Below are 23,348 nucleotides of genomic sequence, written 5' to 3'. Positions count from 1 at the left end.
TCCAGAGGTAGGATCTAGACACAAATGGTCTTGTCTTATGGGCACTCTAAATTAATTTGGTCTCTTGTGATTCCAGTAGAATTGAGGTTAGGATCCATGATGAAAGTGCAAGGGAATGTTTTCAAAAACCTGCTCTTAAGGGGACGGCAGTGAATGGATCTGCTGCAGGCAGGCTGAAGGTTTTTATTTTATCATCATGAACCACTATGATGGTACCATGTGCTAAGGGGATACATGGTGGGGATAATCATGAAAAAGATTTGGAAATCGTGGCCCAATCTTAAACATTTTCTTTCTTGAAGAGAAAAGATGATTTGAAAACAAAATTATATTATTATTACATGAAAAATGATTTCTTAACTCTTTAGAGAGCTTATTCATTACTAGCAATATATCCTGTTCCTGTGGATTATGACTATGGCTTAAAAAAAAGATCATTAAAAACAAAAAACAAAGCAAAACACACACAAAAAAAGTCTCTTCTACTCTCTTTTAAAGCTTTCCTTGACGTTAATTTGTAATCCTGGGGTTGAGAAAGCCTTTTCTAGTACAGGATCAGACTCTGAAAGGATTTGCAAGTTAGGGAAGTGTTAAAACATCGCTTTCTGCAAGCAGTGAGCCTTTGGCCACCAGAAATGTGATGCAGGTTGCTGCAGAGTTTTCTGGAAGTGTCTGGCTCTCAGTTTAGTTTCAATACCACTCCGTCTGGGTGGTATTGGCTCCCACTTACTATATCTCATGTAGCTTAGGTATAGGTATTAATTCAATTACATGAGTATCTTGGGAGCCCATTAGAGGCTTTTTCTCCCCTGCTTTCAGAATGAGAAAGTTTTGTTTTTGGAAAGTAGCATTTCTGAGGTTGCATATGTGCAGGCAGTTAAATCATAACAAAGACTATACAGTAAATGTGCATCCATGTAATACTGAAGATTGCAAGGATAAGTACAAAAGACTAACCGTTGTTGCAAACCAAACTCACGAGAGGAGTAAAGGTTTTTCTTTTTCTTACATCAGTTAAGTGAGGCACAGACTTAATAGGTGCTACCATGAGGTATTAAAAGAAAAAATAAAGGACATTCCTTTGAAAGTGAACTTACTGTATTCTTAACAGTGTTAAAATTCTAAGAAAAGCTAATGGAACCACAATCATGAGCATACAAGAAAGTAATATTTGAACTCCTGAACACAGGGACAGGAATGTGCACTGCTGGTCTGGCATTAACTCTTCTCTAAAGTTTTTGAAATCTGTCCTTTGACAGAGTTGTCAACAACTTAAAGCACAGTCTAAAATTTCTTTGTTTCAAGCCATGAGATAGTGTTTCTGCTCACATTGTCTGCCTTTTCTGTTTTGAAGATTTCTATTTAGGGATCTTTTGATTAGGGACCTACTTTATTGGGCAGCAGGGAAATATGTTTTGAGATTCGTACGTGGTGACTAGTCACCAGTGGTGACTAGGTTAAAACCAAAAGGAATTATAATGATGCTTTACAAAATTAAATATGTATTTTGGTATACAGATGAAAAAAGTGACATATGACACATACAGAAAAGGTTGTGAAATGTTTGACAGCACCAGCTGAAATGGGAAAATAAAGATGGATGGTGTTGCCATTAAGTCAAATTTTGTTGAACCATACAGAAGTTTCAGTTAAATTGTAAATGCTTGGGCATAATCAAATATATATACATATATTTAACCTTTTTGCATGTCTGAGCCATCATGGGAGGAAAAAAAAGAACACAATATTGAAAGAATTAAATGTGAGCCTCAGCTCATGGTTTCAGTGGAGCATGTGCATTCACTGCAGTTTTGGACCCCAAGTTTCTAAAATTGACATCTGAACATCCAGAGATGTTACTCTGCTCACAAGCATTTGGAGTATGTTCTGCTTTAGCCTCCGAACAAACATCCTAGCAGCTGGGACACTTGCACATCTCTGTCACATATCTAGTTTAACTGAGCTAATATATATATTAATGTTTTTTCTTGTACATCATTGCCTTGTAATTTTAATGGTTCCCTATGTCTTAGAGAAAGTGTGCTTTGGGCACCATTCTCAGATTATTTTTTCACTAGGCCTTAGAAAAAATAAAATCCAGTCTCTTTTACCCATTCTATCACTCTATCACCTTTGGACGTTTGGACACATATACTCAATTTTCTGTTTAATCAGTCAGTCTCATTTTCTTTAATCTTGATTTTTCTTTAAATGGACTGCATCATGAGCAGACTTTCTGAATTACCCAGGCTGTTTCCGTTACAAATTTTGCTAAAAGCTGTGATAATTCAGTTATGCTCCCAATCCCAATGTGCATGATTTTATATATAGAAACACACAAGTTCTTTTACCATACTCTACTTTTAAGGGGCTTCTACTCATACTGCTTGTAGCGGAATCTGAACACCTGTCTGGTGCTCTTGTGTATGGGAATTTAGAGGTGGCCCTAGAGAGAACAGAAAGCAATAAACAAGGCCTGGGTAAGGATATGCAAAGTACTTGTAAGTAAACTTTCAGCTGTAAAAGCAAATTATGTGCTTCAGAACAAGTGAAGGAGTTAGAAAAGTGCAAATACATTGGGAATGTGACTAGGATAATATGAGTAGTATTTGAAAAAAATCTGCTCTTTTGACTAATAACTTCCTTTAAGAAAGACAGCAAGTAGGTGCAGTTGCCCTGTTGGTGTCCTTGCACTGAAGTTCTTTTGGGGACCAAGAAAATTATTTCTCTGCATGATAGAATTAGAGCAGTGTTCACAAAACATGGCATATGACCTTACAAAAAATAAAATCAATGCAGAATAAATCCTGATTAGATTATTTTTGCTAGCATTGCACTTTTCAAACTCAAATGGATGTACAACGTGAATAACAGTATGCAGACTGTGGGTCTGTAGTTCTGCTCTGAGAGGATGAAGAATGAAGAATTTTGCATTTGTTTTAACTTGTGAAGTCATACATTTACCACAATTTTTTTTTTTTTTGAGGGAAAGTTTTGGCAGATTAAAAGTCTAGAAGAAAAGTTTAGATCTTTATTTTAGAAGTTCCTGGGCTATTAGCTTACTCTTTTCTATTTACATGCATAGGTGTTCTGCCTTGGAAGTAGTAGGTGAAATGACTTGTTACTAAACAACATTTTGTTTTCCTGTCCTCAACAAAAAGTAAATTTGCAAATGTTCTTTCATGTTGTTTTAAAAAACATGGATTGTTCCAAAACTGATATGATACATTTATTAAAAATTTAGAACTTCTCAGGAAAATATGTCTTGGATATCTTCAACCTATGTAGTGTTCCTAAACACACAGTATTTTTAACTAAGTCCCTGTATTACTATGTATTTGCCTGTGGAGATTGCTCAGGATCACTTGAATTTTAAGTTACTTCTTCCACTGAGATCCAAAACTAGATAAAGTGTATTTTGCCATATCCACAAGCTGTTCTTGGGGGGCACATCCCTACCAAACAGCTGTCACATAGAGTACATAAGGTGTGCTTAAGTGAACCAGAGGGGGACTGGGAAGAAATGGTTTTGTTGTTAATGGCATTTACTGAAGAGTGAGGAAATACTGGAGGTGATCTGTTAGCTAGCCTCTGTCTATAACTGGTATGATTTCCAACATGATGTATAATTTCACGTTTGATGTGAATGTGCAGCATTTCTAAATTCAGAAAATATTTGCAGTTAGCATAGCAATTTTAATCTAGAGCAGTTAACTCATGTAAGCGGTTTACATGCTTATGTAGATGCCTAAAAGTGAAAAAGTGTGTTTAAAAAAAAAAAAAGGTATTTTATGGAAGCAATGAAGTTTCACAAAATGTTCCTTTCAGCTTTTCAGGATGCTAGTAGTGAGTGATATAGCTTTACTTCTTCCTCCAGAAATGAACAAGGAGATGTTTAAAACCACCCATTCCCTCACTCTAATTGATATTTTGTAACCACATACTGTAGAATAAGACTTATCGTTACAGGAGTACTAATCATTGTCAATCAGTAATACTAATCAGTAATGACTTTCCATAAATCTCACCAAGAGCAATCATACTGCTCTAGCTTGGAACCTGTTATAAAAATTGTCTGGGCTATCTAAGCTCTGTGCTAGACAGAGCTGAAAATGCTGGCTCAAATTAGTTTGTGATAGAAGTAGATATCTCCATTTTAACGTGCCTGAGCTCAAAAAGATCTCCTTTAGCAGAAAATTGGGTAAAAGCTTAGTATGTCTTAATCCCAAATTTGAGATTCCATTTAAAAGTTTATATGGAGAATTTCTATATTTGTATTCAATTTTATCTAAAGCTGCAGGAGCTCTGTCACCAAAGCACTAAACTTCACCTTCTCTCTCCGTGTTCTTTTTCTAAGGAAGATCTCAAACTTGACCCTCACTTTCCAAAAAAGTCCAGGTTGGGCCCTTTCAATTTATCTGTTGTGTTGATTTTGTATTGGCTGAGGACCCTGAATGGAAAAGAGCCCATCAAGTCACCTGTTGCAGTTATGATTTGGTGCCACTCTGTGATTCTTGCAGACGTATATGCTCATATGCTTTACCCATACTGTTTTTAAGTGATTGAAATGATGAAGTTTCCATGTTTTCTCTTAGAAAACAGTTTTCTGTGTTTTTTTTTCTCTTGATACTCTGTTTAATTTTTTCCTTTAACCCATCTTCATGCCATTGCTGTAGTTCATGGCCATCATTTCCTTGACAATTTGTCTCATTTTTTTCTTTATACACTTTAAATCTTTCTGAACATCATTATTATTCTCACTGTTTGTTGCATTTATCAATCCTGTGTATAGTTCATAAACTCTCGTAAAGCTCCAACATGCTATTTATATGTTATTGTTTGAAGACTTCCAAGCCAGCTGATACCTTTCTAGGACTGGGATGTTGAGAACAACGTGTAGAGAGGCAATCTACCTATAAGTGCCTCTGATATGAAATAGCAACACCTCAAAATTGAAAACTCATTTGGCATTCTATGACTTCTTTCTTTGCTTTTAATACACCTCTCTTTAAACATTGTTGTGTTTTTTATTTATTTATTTATTTTTGGTGTTGATAATTTAGGTTAATTTCTGGTTTTTATTTCTTTCTCTATCATCCCCATACTTGCATCATGGTTATCTCTGAATATCCATTTGTATTTTTAGCATAGGATTTTTAAAAGGGTGTGTACTTAAGATCTGACTAACAACATTGCTCTTTCCAGTTGGGTATTCCAGTAGCTTGAAACCAACTACACATCCCTTGGGAGACAGTGGGATAAGGGTAGAAAATAGGGCATACTTTCTCAGTAGATAGGACATACTTTCTCAGTTTCATTTTTGTAACAATAGTTTTAATACCTATGCTTACTAGAACTTCCAGAGACTAATAATTTTAAAGAATATCAATATCAACCTGTCATGAAGAGGTTCTTCCTTCACCTGCCTAATAATTTAAAATCTATTCCAACTGGCCTTTTTATTATTGTACAGAGTATTTTGGCACTCCCAGCACTCTTCCAGACTTTCTAGAAATGGCACAGAGCTTAGTAATTCCAAACTGGAATTTGATTTACTAAAATAAAAATCAAAGGATAAAATTTCAAAAAACCTCACCAGCGTTGCCTCAGAGTTTCAAAACTCAACAGTTACATCACAGAGAGAGCATATTGTTGTATACTATCCTCGTTCAAAAGTCTGACAGTAATTAGCATTTCTGTATTTACAGTGATTGAAACACATCCTGAATCCCAAATAAAATGAAATATTTAAATTTGGCATTTTTTGGTGCTATTTAAGATGCTGTAACTTGACTTCAGACTAAATTGTAAAAAAACAACTTTTAATCTAGTTTTGAGTGCTTTCTGCCCAAGTTTGAGCTACCTGTGTAATTTTCTTTTCTCCAGAGAAATGTGGTATTAAAAGCTTTATTCTTCTCTCCTTGAGACCTAATACTGATTTTTACTGAGCCTTGGGAAAATAAAAATGCAGTCTATTAAACTCCTAAATTTACGCTATCATAAATTTTCACTGTTACTTTCCTTCCTGTTTTTGGTAAGTAACCACTTTCATATTTTGTCTTCCTAACCTTTTGTTCTATGAGTTTTCTAAGCAAATTCTGAAGCATCCTTGGTGTTAACATGTGGAGATATATCTGTCTTTACAAAGTACCTTTAAACATTTATCATCAGTTTCCCGTAATTGCAATTTATGACCAAAATTTTGCTTTTGCTGTCTTGTAACTAAAGCTGGTTGGGATTGTTTTCTTACTTTGTTCCTGTTGAAAATATTAATTGAAACTTGTCAGATATTTTTCGTGGAAACTAGAAATGCAGAGAAGCCACTTTGCCAGTACATGCATGCACATAGCTCAATTACCCATGATTTGCATCTGGATAAGTCCAGCACTTCAAGTGGTTATGCAACACTAGATAATTTAAAGGGAATGTATTCAATATGATAGAAGTGTCAGTTCATTTCTGCAGGTTTGTTTTCAGTTGACATTTTGTTTGAATACAAAGTATTTTTGTATTCAAAAGAATATTTAATATATGAAGTTTCTTGTCATCAAATGTTTGAGCTTTAATAACATATCTTTATTGGCTTCCATTGTTAATCTTTTTAGCATTTTAAGACATTAAATACAGTTTGTAGGAGACGTACAAATCATATAGTCTTAAAGTCTATTACAGATAAACTGCTTTCAGTAAACGTGAACTTTTGAAAGCTAAAATGTTATAGGTGTTTCTTTGTCATGAGTACGTGAAAGTAATTGAGGCAGGCCCTAGAAAATAACTTCTCTGGGGGGAAAAAAGAAAATTAAACTATTAGAAATTATATTTACGCATTGAGTAAGGATTGCGTAATTGAAATTGTTTGTATTGTTGGTCTGTGGTTATGACATCCAATAGGACTGCTCTCTAGGTCTTTTAGATGTCATATACATGCCTGATTGCTTATTCTTTTGTTGACCTGTGATTTCAATACTTCTGCTTCTTGTTAAGAGGCCCACAATTAAGCAGCGAGATAATTTGTATCAGCAGAGACTTCTGGAAAGACCAATATGTCATCAGTGTAATACCTAACCTATTCGGGAGATTTAGTTGAAATAAACTGTTTTATACCAGGTAGATAGGCAAGTTGTTCCACCCAGCTAATTAAAACAGTTAAAATGGGAAGATAAAATAGGACATTGTGTCTTTTCCTCTTTAAATTTTCTACCTAAATAGAGTTCAACTAATGTCACCTATGTAGTATGGTACATCTATTACTTTATCTTGTCTAAATCAATGCTATTTAATAGACTTAAATGTCAGTGGTTTATAGTCTCAGAAAATAAGGTTTGCCTATAAATGAATGTAATGGAAATTTTCTCTTTGCTGACATTACGATGGCAAAATTGATTCATGTCACACCAAAAAAGAAACCCTATACATAAGCAATTAAACATGAATTTCAGGGTCCTGCTCTGTGAGTGGTGTTAAAACTATAAATGAACAATTGCAAAAGGGAAACCTAATCTAATATACTTAGTGGATTAGTGCCTCAGGCCTAAGGTGAATTTTCAGAGCAATACAATCAAGAGTTTTATGACCCTACACTTCATAACAAGATTAGAAATAGTCTATTTGTTACTGTTCAGAAATTGAGAAAGGTTGCAAGATCAGTGTGCAGTTACCCTCATATCTGACCTACAGAAAATACTGTGGTTTTGACAGAAGAATACTGAAGACCCTGATTTGACTTAAATGTACTTTGTTTATTGAGAAGCTACAGTTACGGGGAAAGTGCTGTTAATACATGTAGTGATGCAGTAGTAGTGTTGCTGTGGGTTTTGTTTTCTAAACTTGTAGCAGAGGGAACTTTTGTGGAGAATGATAAAAGCTTTTATTAGGTAAGATTGGAGACAAATTTTGGGGTTCAGAGCTTTCCATCTGGTTTACCCAAAAGCAACCAAATAACATGAATTAAAAATAGATAGTGCCTTGTAAATGAATTATGCTAAACAGACCACCTGAAAGAAAGGTTTCTGGTGTATGTGGTTCCAGACTGGCAGATAGCTAGGAGTTGGGCAAAAAGGAGATGTGGGGTATGATACAGTCATTTGAATAAATATGCAAGCATGGAGTTATCAAGGGCTGGCAATTGTGCGAAAATGGAACAGTCTATTTGGTTTGATTGCATGTTTTGTTGAGAATAAGATGTGAAAATGGCTGATGGTTAACCACGATATAATCTAACAATACCTTTTAAAGCTGTACAATATTTTCTTTTTATAGGCTTTTTCTTCCTGGCAGGTGAAAAGGAATTATCTAAAATTGTTTTCTGTCTCCTAGCAGGTCCCTTATCTGTACCATGAACTTGCTTATGAATTCTGCTAAATCTCTTAAACTCTGAAATCTTTTACCTCTGGTAAAAATCTATTTTGCTGACTGTTTAGGGAAATGACTTTAGCTACTGTCCTCTCATAACCCCTGACTTCAAATACTATCCATTCTTCTGCTTCCTGAGAGCAGTATCAATCCTAGCTAACGGCAAGGAGCTAATAACATTTTGGGAATAGATACCATCTTTGCAGTGTTGGTAATTGTAATTTAATTAATCTTTCCTGTTTGTTTCTTTCTCTGCTCAATGTAACAAGATTTTCCTTTTGTATGTGTATGCATGGTCAAATACGGTGGTCTCTTCAGATGCTCTAAAATTTTACCTAATAATTGGCTTAGACCTCTAATTTTAGCTGTTTTCATTGAAATTCTCTGGAACTCCTGAGGTAGTGCCTATGTGAAGCTTCTGCTGAGGTTTTTAATCCTGCTGGTTCTTGCATGTTTTTCAGGTAATGTAAGAGGGAACTTCTGATATGGAAAGGAGGGAGGATAGTTGCGTGCACACACATAAAAGAAGGTAAAAATATAGTTGTTTTGTTTTTGTAAACCACTTTGCAAACTCATGATTTCTTGAGCACAATGAGTAAACAGAGCTTGGTGAAAAACACAGGCATTTTGTATTCCTACAAAATATTTTCCTACAAATACCTAAGAAACTGAGTAGTTCGCACAATACTCCATATGCAGATGCTTTTACTTCTTAAAAGCTTGATGCTAATAATTAAATATGAGGTAAATATGTTCTATTTCAAGAGTCACTGGATTGTCGTTTTATCTTCATGTGTCCATGTGGTTACTGCAGCTCAATCAGAATGTATTTCCATTGTTTCTAAGAAATACATTCCTTTCCCTCATTACGAGAAAGCATTGAGGGAGCAAATTTATCCGGAAAATAAAGACCTAAGATATGGAGAGACTGGTGTGTGCTATAAAATGGAGCATCCTCAAGTCTGCAAATAATGTTATGACTAGGAAGTACAGGAAAAGGATTAGGATTAGACTTGAAAATAATCATAGATGCTATGACACTTCATACACTGTAGTGCTCATAACAAACATTTTTCTTGATAGCTATGAATCACCATCTCCATGGAAAAATAGAATATTTAACTCAGTGGAATATATGCCTTAAAAAAACTAAAACATAAATGTCTTATTACACACTTTACTAGGTACATAATTTTCATTCTAATTCTGAACCTACAAGATTACTAGATAAAACAGTTTATTAAAGCATCTTGACTACTGTGCAAGTGCACCAATATAAAATGGCGGAGATATTGTCTGTTCTTAATAGCTAATATAAATATTGAAGTGCTCAGATTGCATGTACTGGAGTTAAGCTATTGTGAATGTTCCTTTAAGGGTTCATACATAAATAATTGATTTTTACTTAAGAATAAACATCCTTTAAAATAAAAACAATTGAGAGTTCCACTTCTAAAATCCTTTATGGCAAAGGCAACCCAAAATGTCCTGCCTGTGTGTTAAATGTCACTTCTCTTAAGAGATGTAGGCTATAGCAAGGAAGGAAATTTTACCAAAAAAAATCAGAAGGAAGTGAACCAGGCTTATAAATATGAAGCTCCACAGGAAGATACTACTATAGTGGTTAGTAAAAGCAGGCAGAAGTGTTTGAGATTAAACAATGCATTTTTTTATTCTTATTTTTTTAAGTTTCTGGCAACGTTTTTGTTAAAATAAAGTTAGGGGAGAGAAGGGGAGTGTATGTGCAGGGCTCTTTCCCCCATGGCCTGTTTTGATTCAGGAAGAACAGGAAGCTGAAATAACTCTCCCACATCTCAAATGCATACTTCAGTCATCTGTCTGATGCTTGATGCCTTCAGTTGCTTTCACTGTGTTCTTTCCACAGAAATGGCTCCCTGTACCTATCAAGAAAGGTTTTTCTTATTTTTTAAGATTTTGTTAGATGGGCATGTTCTTGCGAGGATAATTGATCTTCAGTGGAGCAGGACTAAATTCGTCAGTTGTTAGTCCAGACCAATTGTGCATACATTGCCAGATAACAGGGTAGTCTCTAAATTTGAAGCTGTGCGTCTTGCAATTTCCCCTTTGTTGTGGATGTTTGGGGAGACCCAGGAAAGTGCTGCAGGGGAGGGAAATTGATGGTTGGCTTCTAGCACTGCTGAACTTTTCAGTGTTTGTACATCAGTCAGTAGGGATTCTTCCTTTTGAAGTCCCTCTGTGTACATCAAGTTTATAAGCTTAAAATGCTCAGACAGTTCTTTCACCCAGGAACTAATGAAGGATGGGAGTGGTAGAAGGCATTTGTTATTGTTTCTACATTTACTTAGACTGTGATTTCATTTCTGGGGACATCCACATCAATATCAAGTAAACAGAAGTAAGCCACTACTTATTGTCCATTATGTTTTAACCAGAATAACTGATCTTAAATTATTCATTTTTAGTACATTTACTCCATTTAATACACTAAAAATTTGTTGGTCCTACTAAGGGCGGTGGACCTTCTGGGAAAAGAGACTAGTAACATAGCTGCTAGAGCAAAGGAGAGTAGCACTAATTGTGCAAAATAATGGACATAAGGTTTTGTTTCAATAACGCCAGTCCAAATTAGCGCTCCCATCTGTATTATCAAGTAGAGCAGAGTTGTGCTCAGTAAAAGGCAAAGATGACTGCTGCTTAATATGGCATGTTTCCAAATGGTATAACCTGGATAACCTGGTTTCTTCCATGCACCACCCTCTGCTGCTGCTTCCCTGGGTGCCATCCACAGAAGTGAAGCTGATGTTTGGCTCAAATGCAGCCTCCACCATGGGGAAGCTGGCCCATCTCCTGTCCTTCCCTTACATTCAGGGGAGGGGGAGGACGGGGAGGACAGGGAGGAAAATTGCTTCTTCCTTGAGGGATTAAGGAAAATGGGAATTTCCAGGTTCAGAAATGGAGTTTTGGTTGTGGTTGGGTGGCCCTGTGCACCACATGTGAAAGAGAAGGAGGACACTAAAATGGAGGAGAGAGCAGAGAAATTGTAATGTGAGTGAAATGGGTAAGCTGCTTGGATAAAATTTAGCAGGTGTCCTTGGAGAAGTCCAAACTGTTGCTGTGGCCTTGGGTTGTCCATTTAAACTCTTTATTCTTGGTATCAGATGCAGTACAAGTTTACCCGTTGATAGGTAGAGCTGGATTTATGACCCTGATACAATGCAAATAATCTTGCAAACATCAATGGAAACACGAATTTCTAAAACTGTATTGCAACACCTTACTGGATCAGAGTTTGGCAAATTTTTACTTCCAGTATTATGTGAGATCCATGTCGTTTGCTAATGAGCAGATTTAATTTAGCTCTTGAGTTCCCAGTCTTCTCCCTCTCCTGTCTGAGAGATGATGTGTCCCACAGGCACATTCCCCTGGAGCTCTCAGTGCACAGCCTGGTGGGATGCTCTGAAGCATCTTTCTGAGCTCATGTGAACAAAGCTGTTTTTGTTGTTATTATTTGTTTGTTTTTATAGTGTTAAGAAAATAGCTGTATAGTCAACAAAATACTAGGTGACATTTGGACAAAAACTTGAAAACCTGAATTGGTTCCATCAGTGCACAATAATGGGGAAAGGGCAAACTTTGTACTATATATTTCTAGCAAGAGGGTTCTAGGCCCTTTGTTTTTTCTATAGGAAATATCTAATAGTTTTATCCATTTGTTTCTGCTTTCAGTTCAAGAAATAAATAGTTGGTGTGGAATGAATGTTAAAATCTGGGAGGAAATTAACTTGTGTGAATGTATCGTAGTGCCAGAGATTTGTTTTTCTTTGTTTTGTTTTTAAATTATTTTTAAAGACATTGAAACTGTATTCCAAATAGCTTAGGTATAAGTATTTTCACCTAAATGTCTACATACAGAAGTTGATTTAACTATAAAATCTTTCAATATGAAAATTTCTAGAAATCCATCCAATAGAGCTTTGTTATTTGTGACTTTTTAACGTCCTGGAGGGGTCACCTGTCTCTTAATAAAAAGAAATCACTTCAACTTGGATCTACTGATTCGTATTAGGTGTCTTATCTAACCTTTGAAATTCCAGGAACGCCATTTTTTTTCTTTTTAATCGGTGCAAGTTGTATCAAGTCCCATGGGCATATCTGAGTGACAGGACCTTTCTTGGCTAAAGGAAAATTGCCAAGGAGCCATAGAAAGGAAAATGATACAAAGAATGAAAGAAAAACTTGTCAGAAGAACTCTTGCTTCTCTTTGCACACAAGGGATTTTAATCGCGTTAGCTGATTCGGTGAAGTTCTGATGCTTGATGTTTCAGAGGAGAATTAGTGAATTGCAGACCTGCTTTCAAGCACAGTGTGATGCCTTGATTTCAAATATGTTCCCGATATCTGGGAGGATGCAATTATTTGTATAACTATGCCTTGAAGGTCTGATTAAAATCAGACTTCCAATACATCTGGCACCTGCAATAAAAAATAATTGTAAAAAGAAAAACAAACAAACATCAACACACAAACCTCTGTAGCAGCACATTACAATGGGTAAGACAAAAGATGAAAAAGGGGAGCAGAGATACAAAATAAATGCAGTGCTCTGAATGCCAGGGTTTCTGGCTGGGAAGCAGTGCTGGGCTGCCTTTTCCCTTGCCGTGCCCCTCCCCAACCTTTGGCTGCTTACCAAGCTGCCTCCACAAATGTTCCCCTTTCCTACAGGAGCGATTCACTTCATCTGCAGCAGCTTTGGACCACTTCACTTTGTACCGCATTTTTTTAAGGTGCATGGACACCGGTTTCTGGTTATTTTAAATTGCCAGCTGTGGTCTTTGGTGGCGTGACAGAGGGAAGTGGTAACCGGGAGGTGAGGCTACAGCTGAAGTCTCTGGACATGCTGTTCTTCCCTCAGACTCTTGAGGCAGACCAGAGGGCAGGAATAGGAATAGGTCCCTTACCTCTTAATCTTGAATTTTGGTCTAGGCTTCTAAACTACATCCATAGGATATATGAAAGTAACAGCTCATAAGGTATCACATTTGTTATTGCACAGGCATTTTTGTACGTGCAAGCTAAACTGGTTTGACTGATGAATGCAAACCAACTTCTACTTTCACTTTAGTTAGATCCTAAATGCTGTTGGTATAGTACACCTTCTGGTCAAGGATGGTTAAACCATAATGCTTATAAACAATATTTTGTGATTTTTGTTAGATGAAGCAACTTTACTGTCAGACTTTCCTTTTGTCTCATTTTCCCTAACGAAACGTTTCAGTGAAAATGCACATCAGTGAATTTTCTCAACCTTTGAACTCTTCCGTTGTATCTTACACTTTATTTGACCTAACTTTGGGGGGGTGATTTTCCTTTATTTATTTATTTATTTATTTATTTTAAGGGAAAAGCTGACACTGCACACTGAAGGAATTGTGCAAGGTAGAGTTTTACACTCATTTTCACAAGGAGTAATGGACAGGAGTAATTCTTTCCCAATGCTCACATCTGCCGTTCCCTTGATAGTCTTATAAACAGCTTTTATCTGTAAGTTGGGTTTCGTTTCATCTCCAGCCAATGCTTCTGTAGTCTCTTGCCTCTTCTTTTACATGCTGTGAGAGACCAATTTTCTTTTTGGAGTTTAAGTGTATTTCCGTGGTATATCAGAGACAGGACCAGATTTTTAAGGCAGTTGGATGGGAAGCTGGGCAAAGAAGTGATTAGAGGACATCCTGGTTTAAGTCTCTGACGCACTTGTCTGATATCAAAAGATTAAAGGATGCTAGATTTGGTTTTTAGGTTTGCATAGTAATTTAATTTAAATACATTGCAGTGTCTGAATCTCAGGCTGTATTCCTTTACTTTTTTTTGTTTGTTTGTGTCATTCTCCCTCCCTCCCAAAAAAATTATTTGGCAGAAAAATTAAAGCAGTCCTATTGCTAATAATAAACCTCACTAAGTTATGCAATTTAATTTCACATGCAAAACACTCATCTGTTCTTTACAGGTTGGGAAAAGCTTCTCTCACTCACACCTCCCCAAAATCTGGTTACAGCCCACTTTGTGCTCTATCCCTGTATGAATTACTTAAATTTTGTCACAATGGATGTTTACTGCTTGTTACTGAGCTATTAATATCCTGCATCTAAGAATAAAGCAGAAATAAATGTGGTGATATAACTCATTAGTTAAATCTGAAATAACTGAAAAGGGAGTAATTTTTTTTTAATATGGAAAATGAATTTCAAAAGCTACAGAATGTCTCAGCAGTTTCAGGCTGATTTTTGTGTTGAGCAGGCACTTAAAAAAAAAAAAAGGGGGAGCTACATATATTTATTTTAGCTATAAAAAATAAATGCACAGTACATATATGTACTGTATGTGAGTTACAGTGATACACTCAGTCTGTAAATGCACAAAATATTTTCAGTCTACACAAACTATGTATTTGGCTGGTGGCTTGGACGATTTGAAATCATCCAGGAAATAAATTTGTGCTCTGAAACTGCATTAAAGATTTTCAACCTTTCCCCCCTCTGCTTTCTCAGGAGTAAACAAATAATTTTGCAAAGATGCTAATTTACCAGTGACAATCAGATACATAAAGGGTGTCAACGCGTGTGTGCATCATGCAGGAAACCTTGCCTGTAGGAGTTCAGCATTGCACACCACTTAGTTCTATGACTCAGTTTAAAATCTCCCAAAAGGAAAGAATAGCCAGCCACTGCATCACTCTGACAAAAATTAAAACGTGAAAGGATTTGGACTAAATTATTTAACAAGTGAACAGATGGTAAATGAACCATGTAATTTACTTTGGTTCAAATGCATTACCATAAAAAAAAAAAAAAAAAAAAAAAACCACCTTATCAGCTGCATATGTTGTGGTGTTCCAGTAATGGTAGGTACTGCTAGATTCAGAGACAGGTGATGTGGGAAAGGAAATACGTCAGGAATGTAATGATGTAAGACAGAAGCCAGATCTGACATTGCTTCTAATTCTTGATTAACGATTTCCCTTGTATTTTGCTACTGTAGTGCCATGTCAGTGCTTTCCTAATCGGAAAATCAAAGTACAAACTGATGAAAATGGATGGTGTCTTGAGTACTGCTATTGGTAACCTTGAAAGTATGATTTAGAATATTATAGCCCAATCTAAGAATGTGTAACCTATCAAAATCTATAACCTGATGTAAAAAATACAGGTCTAAGAGGTCTATATACTTGCTATACCAAAGTAAATGTTGCCTTTTATTAATACCAAAGCCAGTATGATATTGGAAACAGTGACAGGAAAGGAACTTAAATTTTCCCCAAAACAGGTGCCCTTGAAAAATTATTATTTTAAATTCCAAGCCGACCAATACTATGAGACTACTGAAAACATGTTTTACATAACTGGGAGAAAGTGTTTCTCCCTCAGCATTCTATATTGCTTCTACTTCATTTTTTAAGAGAAGATACAGCTTGCTTCATAGATTTGTAGGGGGAGAGCTCTTGCATGTTGGGCAGATTAAATAATTCCTTGAGAAATTAAGAAATTAAAGAAGACAACAAAAATCAATTATCTATTAAAACAACAAAAACAGAAAAAAAAGCCATAAAAATGCCAAATTGAAGCAAATTATTTTAATAGCAGGGTGAATTGTACAGGTATGGGGGTAATGCAGAGGGAAGTATTCTTGAGTTTCATTTTTGAAGTAAGCTATCCCAGTCTGCTTTCAAGTTGATGCAGGTAATCTGCGAAGTTCTTTTTAAAGCTCTGGTAGTTTTAAAAGCATAAACTGAAGACATTATACTCATGAAACCATAAATCTTTGGAAATGAAAATTATATCTGCTGAAGTAAATCTTGTGGCTTTCTTTGCTTGAATTTTGCTGATGTGACAGTAAACATATACCTAACGCAGTGGAGTCATCTTTATCAGCAAGTACATTAAAATAGCTTAATTGTTTGCCTATCTTCACCTGTTTGCATTTTGTACCTCATTGTCATCCTGGCAAAAACATGTTAAAACAGCAAAACTTGCTTTAAGGGCAGGAGGAGAAGGTATGTCAAGTCCTGCAGTGACTTTGTGGTGCAACAAATAATGACATCTACCCCATTATATTTCCATGAAGAAATCATTGATGGGAGAGCCTTCATCTTCTGACAGGAAGTGAGAGGGATGTATCCATCTGAATAAATCTGATCTGAAATAGTACGTTCCTAAAACAATTTTGTACCTCTACTCACTCTTGGCAAAAGGTAAATTATTAAAAAAAGAAAATAAAAAAAAAAAAGGGGGGAGGATAAAAGGAGTCAAGGAGGGGAGGAAATCACAATACTTCCTGGTCATCTGAATTTCAAGACTTGTGCTCATAACTCTTACCAAAACATTTCCATAGTCTTCAGAATTTTGTCGGTTGTGATGTGAGTAGTTGGCAAGAGACTAGAAAGACCAGGTAGAAACTCCAAAATACAGTGCTAGAAGCTTTCTGTTAAGCTAAGCTTAAATATAATCTTTTGCTGAATCTCATGCTGAAGGTGTGAGAATGGAATTGGCTATCCAGAGAACATTCATATTCCAAAAACTAACATAAACATATGTCCTGCTGTCAAATTGAGATCCATTGCAGATGCCTGGGGATTAATTGTCCAGTCTACCCACCTGGAATAAAAATGTGTTTTATAATGGAAATATGTATATAGGAGAAATATGACAGAGGAGGAGGCTAATAGCATACTGTCCTTTTTTGCCCTCACTTCAAAAATGTCAAAAAACCATCATTTTCAGCAATCAGCTCCATGTGAAGGCTAGCTAATAATTAACGTAATTCTCATAAAAAGGGATTCCATGTTACTATTCTGGCCAGTTTGACTTTATTATTTTTAAAAATGGGATGAGTTTAAGAGGCTTTAATGGACCAAGTGGTACTCCAAAATAAAGCCAGGTTAAATTAGACATTCTTGTTCTTGAAATTCTTCTTTAAAGCATATGGCTGCAGTCTTTAAATTGAAAGCTACCAGAGTAGTCCTAATTCAGAATAGAATCTATTTGTGAAAAAGAAAATAACTGCACGTTATGGAGATGGAGAATGCACATCTAGTGCTTGATGACAGTGAATTCTGTTGTTTCATGCCTTTATCTTCCTTTAATGTATATCGAAACAATGTTTTTTTTTTTTATTCTCTCTTGTAGGGCAGGTTTTTCTGCCCATTTCATCACAGTCTCTTTAATCACCAGTGATTTTTCTCCAATGTGTGTATCTACAACTGAGAAACACTGATATTAGACAGTTGCTTGTCTGGATTTGTTTTAGTAGTTTGATGGAACTGCTTGCAAAATGGGGAAAAAAAATCTTCCCTGATTCATTCTGCTCTTTAAACGTAATCAGCTGCAAAAGGCTCTCTGTAACAATGATAAATGCAGCGCCATGCAGGTAAAACCACCAAAAGTAATCTATCCAGGATTAAGGAACTGAGATTGGAGGGTAGACTGTAGCAGAAGAGACAACTCATTCATCTACTATTCCTAAGAATGAAATTGTTTTGTGCCGTGAGACTCAACGTCCCTAAATAAAGTGCGTAACATCAAATTGATAAGAAAATGGAAGAAATATATAATTATGATGCACCCAGGTGCTAAGGTGCAGATTGAAACCAAACCTGTTAATATTTGAAGAACCACCTTTCTTAGGCTTGCTTTTCCTCCTTGATCTGTGTTTTCACAACATTGATATAAGGACCTTACTTCCTTAGGAGACATGCATTTTGCAAAACTGACAAATCTACTCCAGCAGGAAAAATCTCATCGGTGTTTGGTTGTATCAGATAGATCAGCACAAGTTCATGCTAAGAACTGCCTAATCTAAGTGGAGCATATGCATTGAAACTATTTTCAGAAGAACACTAATTGTGAACTGCTATCCTCAGTGCTGTTGGTTCTGAAGAAGAAAGTTTCTTCTCTTCATGTATTTACTCTTTGGCAATCTTTGAGACTCTCCACTTTTTCTTCAGGTATAAAAGTTAATGTGAAACTTTGGGAAGAGCTTAGGATTTCCTGATTTCACTAAGCTTCTTGGCAACTTCCCCCTGTGCAACTGATCAAAATAAATAATACTTTATGTTCAGGAAAGTTTGTGAGAAAAGCTTGAGCCAAAGTGTAATTAGACTTGTCTTTTGTCTGTTTTGCTTAAATAAGAGGAGCGAGAGAGTTGTTGTAAGAGACCAAACCTTAAGCTCATCTATTTTTTTTCATTAAATTTAGGAAAATCTTCCTGGAACTCATAAGCATTTCATGTGTTATATTTAACATTTTTTGTACACCTCCAATAAAATCGAATTAATTCTTATCTATTTAACAAGTCTTCAGATAGGGAATGGATACTCATGCTTCACTAACAGAGTATCATGCAAACTGAGTTGCAAGATTAACATTACGTATATATTAAGATAACTGGACAATCTCTATTGGCTATTAATAAATAGGTATTGCAGTTACAAAAAATTAAAACCAGTATAAGAAAGGTAATTTTATATTTTTATAGCATTTTATTTTTCTTAAGTCTAATGTTTTGCTGTACTGTGGGCTGTTTCATTTCTTCTCCTGGAAGAAAAAGATACCTTTAATTTTCTCATAAGTATGTTGCTGTGTCCTCTGTAAGAGTATTCTTCACTAAAGGACAGTTTCTCTGAAAAATAGGGCAGAGAAGGTTTCTTTCTTGGTGTGAAAGAATACTTAATAACAGAAAGGTTGTTGTCTGGTAAGCCTAAACTCTGACCTGAAGTTGAAAGATCAAGCTAAAGAAGTGGATAATGTGGCATTAACACCACAAGAGGTAATGGCCTGTTCAGATATATATATATATTAATGGTTTTCTGAAAATGTAGGCATTCACAAAACATGATGGTATTACATTAGTTGCCAATAATTGCAAATCTGTCAGCATGCATCGGTTGGCATGCTTTGCCCTTTTGGGGTTATGGTACAAAAAGTCAGTGCTGATGAGACATATTTATGCCAGGAACTACAAGAAATTAATTTTCAGCATTGATCAGTGGAATGCATCCAAGCCTATTTCAATAATGAAAAATGAAACCGTATACACTTTAGTATTAAAACTAGCAGTTTGCTTTCTGACAAAGCTACCTGCAACAACCCAAGCTTGTTGAAAAATTCTGGGTCAAAATATGTGCGTAGGTTTTAAAAGCTAGAACATAGATTGTAATTTTGATAAGACGAGTGCTTCAGGGAAGAAACTCTTCAATAAACAAAGTTCTCCATGACCATAACATTAGTGTTCTATTTCTTTTCTGCAATAATGAACAGGATGATAGAAAATGTACTGCAGGAATCAGAGATTAGACTTGCCTCACTCTTTCGAATGGTAGCTCTTCAGGTACCTTGATAAACAGCACACCAACATGTGAAATCTAGCACAGTCATGGAAGCAGTCAATTCTGAATTGTACCAAGTCTTTGCAAGTAGGTGTAGTACCAACTGTTGCTTTTCTATGGCATTAAATAAAAGCAAACCAAAAGGAAGTGTGGTATTTTTCGAAACTGAGACTTGAAGACAAGTTTTTGGGGCTAGGTGTTTGGAGTAATGCTTGTTGGTAGTGCTTCTTAGAAGCTGACTAGAACATGAAATATAACCTTTCTTCTCTCTATCTCTTTTTCTGTCATTGTCTGTTAGTAGTACTGATGTGTGCAAACAAGATACCTTTTTTTTTTCTTCCAAAAAGCATACCAAAAAAACAGACCACTCACTTTGCGAGATCTAGTGACTGCTGAGTCATCTCTTACCTGCCACCATCAGTCTCAAGCCAAAGCAAATAAGAAATCTTACATCTTAAGTCATTTTTCTCTATCCTTGGTATGATTTAAGGTATGCCATTTCACCGTGAGATTTACCAATTAACTGTTGTTGAGTTTTTTGGGTATTGCATAACTTTTTAAAAACTAAAATCTCACAATTTTCTGGGGAGAAATAAGAACTCCCATCACATCAGCATTATCAGTAAAGTAGTTGCAAGCCGAGGCACCTTAAAGCATGTCCATTTTTAATCAGATTCCTCAGAGCATTGAATATACTCCCTGAGTCTGGACTAATGAGGAGCAAAAGTGAATATGTCACCTGAGCATGCAGGTGAAGAGGAATGAAGTTTCCCATGACCCCAATAGCACTACATTGTCACTTCCGAAGAAGTAAGAAAATGTTTGGTTCCTAGGTAGAACTGATGCATAAAAATCGAAGTGGCATTTAAAGAAATAAAAAGCAAAACCACAACCTGTGCATCTCTTGTCTCAAATTCTGTGACTGAATACAAAATGCTTCTTTATGAACAGTCATCCAAAAACTGAAGATTTGATGGGCATTTTCTTTTCAGATCCTTTTTAATGATTATGTATCTTACAGTTATACTGCTGACTGTTTGTATCTGTCAGCAAGATAGCAAAACCAGCACAGGTGTCAGCAGTCTGTGCCATCTGCCATATTCGATTGTGCACAGTGCTATTTAGAACAATGCTATCATCTTAATATTCCAGATACCTTAACGAGTTTCTCACTCTAATTAAATGTGCAACTTGCAGAGATCATTGGATGCCAGATTGCAGTGGCTGGGAAAAAAAGCTCGCATTGTTCAGAAGCAGCTTTATGGTGGTAGAGGCATATTTCAGTTTTTAGTACTTGGGATCGCAAGCAAGGTAATATCTGATTTTAGATTTAGCATATTAATAAGCGCTTAAAGCTATAAAGCTATAGACAGAAGAGTAATTTCAAATACAGTAATGCTTACAGATTGCGACAACGGATCAGGAAGAACCTGATGGCTGAAAGTGACAGTGCAAAAGGAATGACACCGATGCTGTTATGGTGCGATCTCAACTCCTGCACTTCTGAGGAGCGGCCGTGGAGTGGGTGAGGAGGAGGATTCAAAAGTGTGAGGGGGTAGGGAAAACTGGTACCTAGCATCCATACTGTGGTGCACAGAAACAGCTCCTCTCAAACAAAGAACAACAGGTAAACTAAAAACCACGTTTTAAAACCAGCTAAAAAGCCTTTGCTTCTTTCAATTGCCTTCAAGGTTTAATGTGCCTTTTCAAATAATGTCTCTGACATTAATCAAAAATTAGCATCGTTTTGTTGGTGTTAGGTGTTGCGTGCTTCACTTACTCTACCCAAATCCAGGTGGGCAAACTTTAGGGAAAACATGATGAGGGAAAGTTAAAGAGAAAACACCATGAATGATTTTTTTTTTTTTTTAAAACAGTTTCTTTTGGCTAGCTCTGTGCTCCACCTTGTTTTCCTTCTGCACTGATCTTCTCTGCAGCAAATCAGATGATGGACTACAGCAAAGATGGAGGCAATGAAGAATATTCTCAGAAACTGTTTAAAGTTAATGTCTCTGTTGTTAACCCCAGAAATACTGATTCTGGATTTTTCATTTATTGAGATAGCATAATTTAGTTACTTGAGAGTGCTAAACTGCAGATGTAATATTTTTATTGCAATGATAAACTTGACAAAAATATACCTTGGGGAGGAGTGAAAAGGAAAGGGACAATAGTTTTCATTTCTTTGTCTTGTATTTTCCTCTTCTGTCTGAATAATCAAATAACAGCAGATCAGAGGTTATATTACCACCTGAATTAAACTCCTAGGCCTGCCTATGCAGGGAATGGATTTTAAGGCATATTCCAGGTGAGGTAGTTAAGGCCAAGCTGTAAGTTCACGAATAACACTGTTGAGCAAAATATATTTTTTTCATGAATTAAATTAATCGTGGCCAAATAATTTGTTCTTGACAGGTTGGAAGCTTTGATTAGATAACTTCCATTCATTGTATTTGTGGCCTGGTGTGTTGGGTTACCCATTTGATGAGCAAGATCCAATATGTATTTTTTCCCACGTGTCAATTGAAACACGTTTCTTTAAGATAGTCTTGTATCTGTAATTGTTTTGAGCAGGATACAAGAAAAATATACTTTAAAATGATTAATATGGTCAGAAGATGAATGAATTTCTCAGCAGGAAACAAGACAAAAATATTTTGTCCAATGGGAAGCTTTGTGTGCAGAACTGCAGCGTGGACGCTGTGCAGTGTTCAGACAGGTCTTTAAGTTTGCTCTGTACAGCAGAAGAAAAATGCTAATTGCATGAAAGGGTCCCCGATTCACTTTCTAATTAGTTTCTCTTTTATTTCTGGCTGAGTGTCTTTACCTGAGAGCCTGCAGATCGTGTGCTCTTAGTACATGGCACATCAGTTTCTAGTCAGAAAACCCTTCTGGTCTTTTTGTAACCCTCACGCTTGTTTTTTTTATGACTGCTGAAACAAAATAAGGGAAAGGTGAATGGGAAATAAAGATAAAAATTGTCTTTTTGTCAGTATGACCTGCAATGAAATCCAACATCACATTACTAACTGTAGTGAATCAGAGGAGATGTGACCAGATTTTACCTGCTGGGTCACAGATACACTGTAGAAATATTTCCATAAGAAATCAAAATCTGGGCTGTAGGAGTCAATGTGTTTGAAGGCAATTAACGGAGACAAATGTTGATGTAATAGATTTCATCTTAGTAAGGCTTCTGTCCTGAATACTGGTGGATTTGATTTTGCAATTCATTTTGGTGTTTTGTTTGCAGTTTACTTAACCATTTAGCCTAGGTAGGCTAAACTCTTGAAATAGTAATTATAACAATCAATTTCCAACAACAGGAATTTTAGTTTAATATTAGTCTAACTTCTTGAGTTGGGTGTTCAAGGCAAGCTTGGGAGAATGGTAGCATAGCTGTCGTTTTCCACTCTGGCTTGTGGCTTTTGCTCTTCTATATTTCAGTCTGAATTTGCCCAAAAATTCTTTACTGTTAGGAAGAGGAGCCATCTTCTTTGTCTCTTCTCAGAAATGTCACTCATCTTTTTTGCTGGTTCTTTTCCAAATGCATATGGTATTTCCACTGTACCTAAGGAGCATGTTAATGACACAATATTAACGTGCACCACCTTTTGCTTTCTATGGATAGAAAAAAGCT

The 23,348-nt window shown here is 36.1% G+C and overlaps 1 long non-coding RNA gene across 6 annotated transcripts in view; it reads left to right on the top strand.

The window, feature by feature from the left end:
- Window positions 1–23,348, top strand: part of LOC121069112 — a 272,423-nt gene that overhangs the window by 173,554 nt on the left and 75,521 nt on the right. For 5 of the 6 annotated variants that reach the window (XR_005819277.1, XR_005819278.1, XR_005819273.1 and 2 more), the window contains exon 2: window positions 8,814–8,881. The exons of the other annotated variant lie outside the window; for it this stretch is intronic. This is a non-coding gene — a long non-coding RNA (uncharacterized LOC121069112). The remainder of the gene's footprint in view (window positions 1–8,813; window positions 8,882–23,348) is intronic. 6 annotated transcript variants of the gene reach the window in all.

The sequence above is a fragment of the Cygnus olor genome, chromosome 4 (genome assembly GCF_009769625.2).
Source record: "Cygnus olor isolate bCygOlo1 chromosome 4, bCygOlo1.pri.v2, whole genome shotgun sequence".
NCBI classification, from domain to species: domain Eukaryota; kingdom Metazoa; phylum Chordata; class Aves; order Anseriformes; family Anatidae; genus Cygnus; species Cygnus olor.
This window is presented reverse-complemented; position numbering and strand designations above follow the sequence as displayed.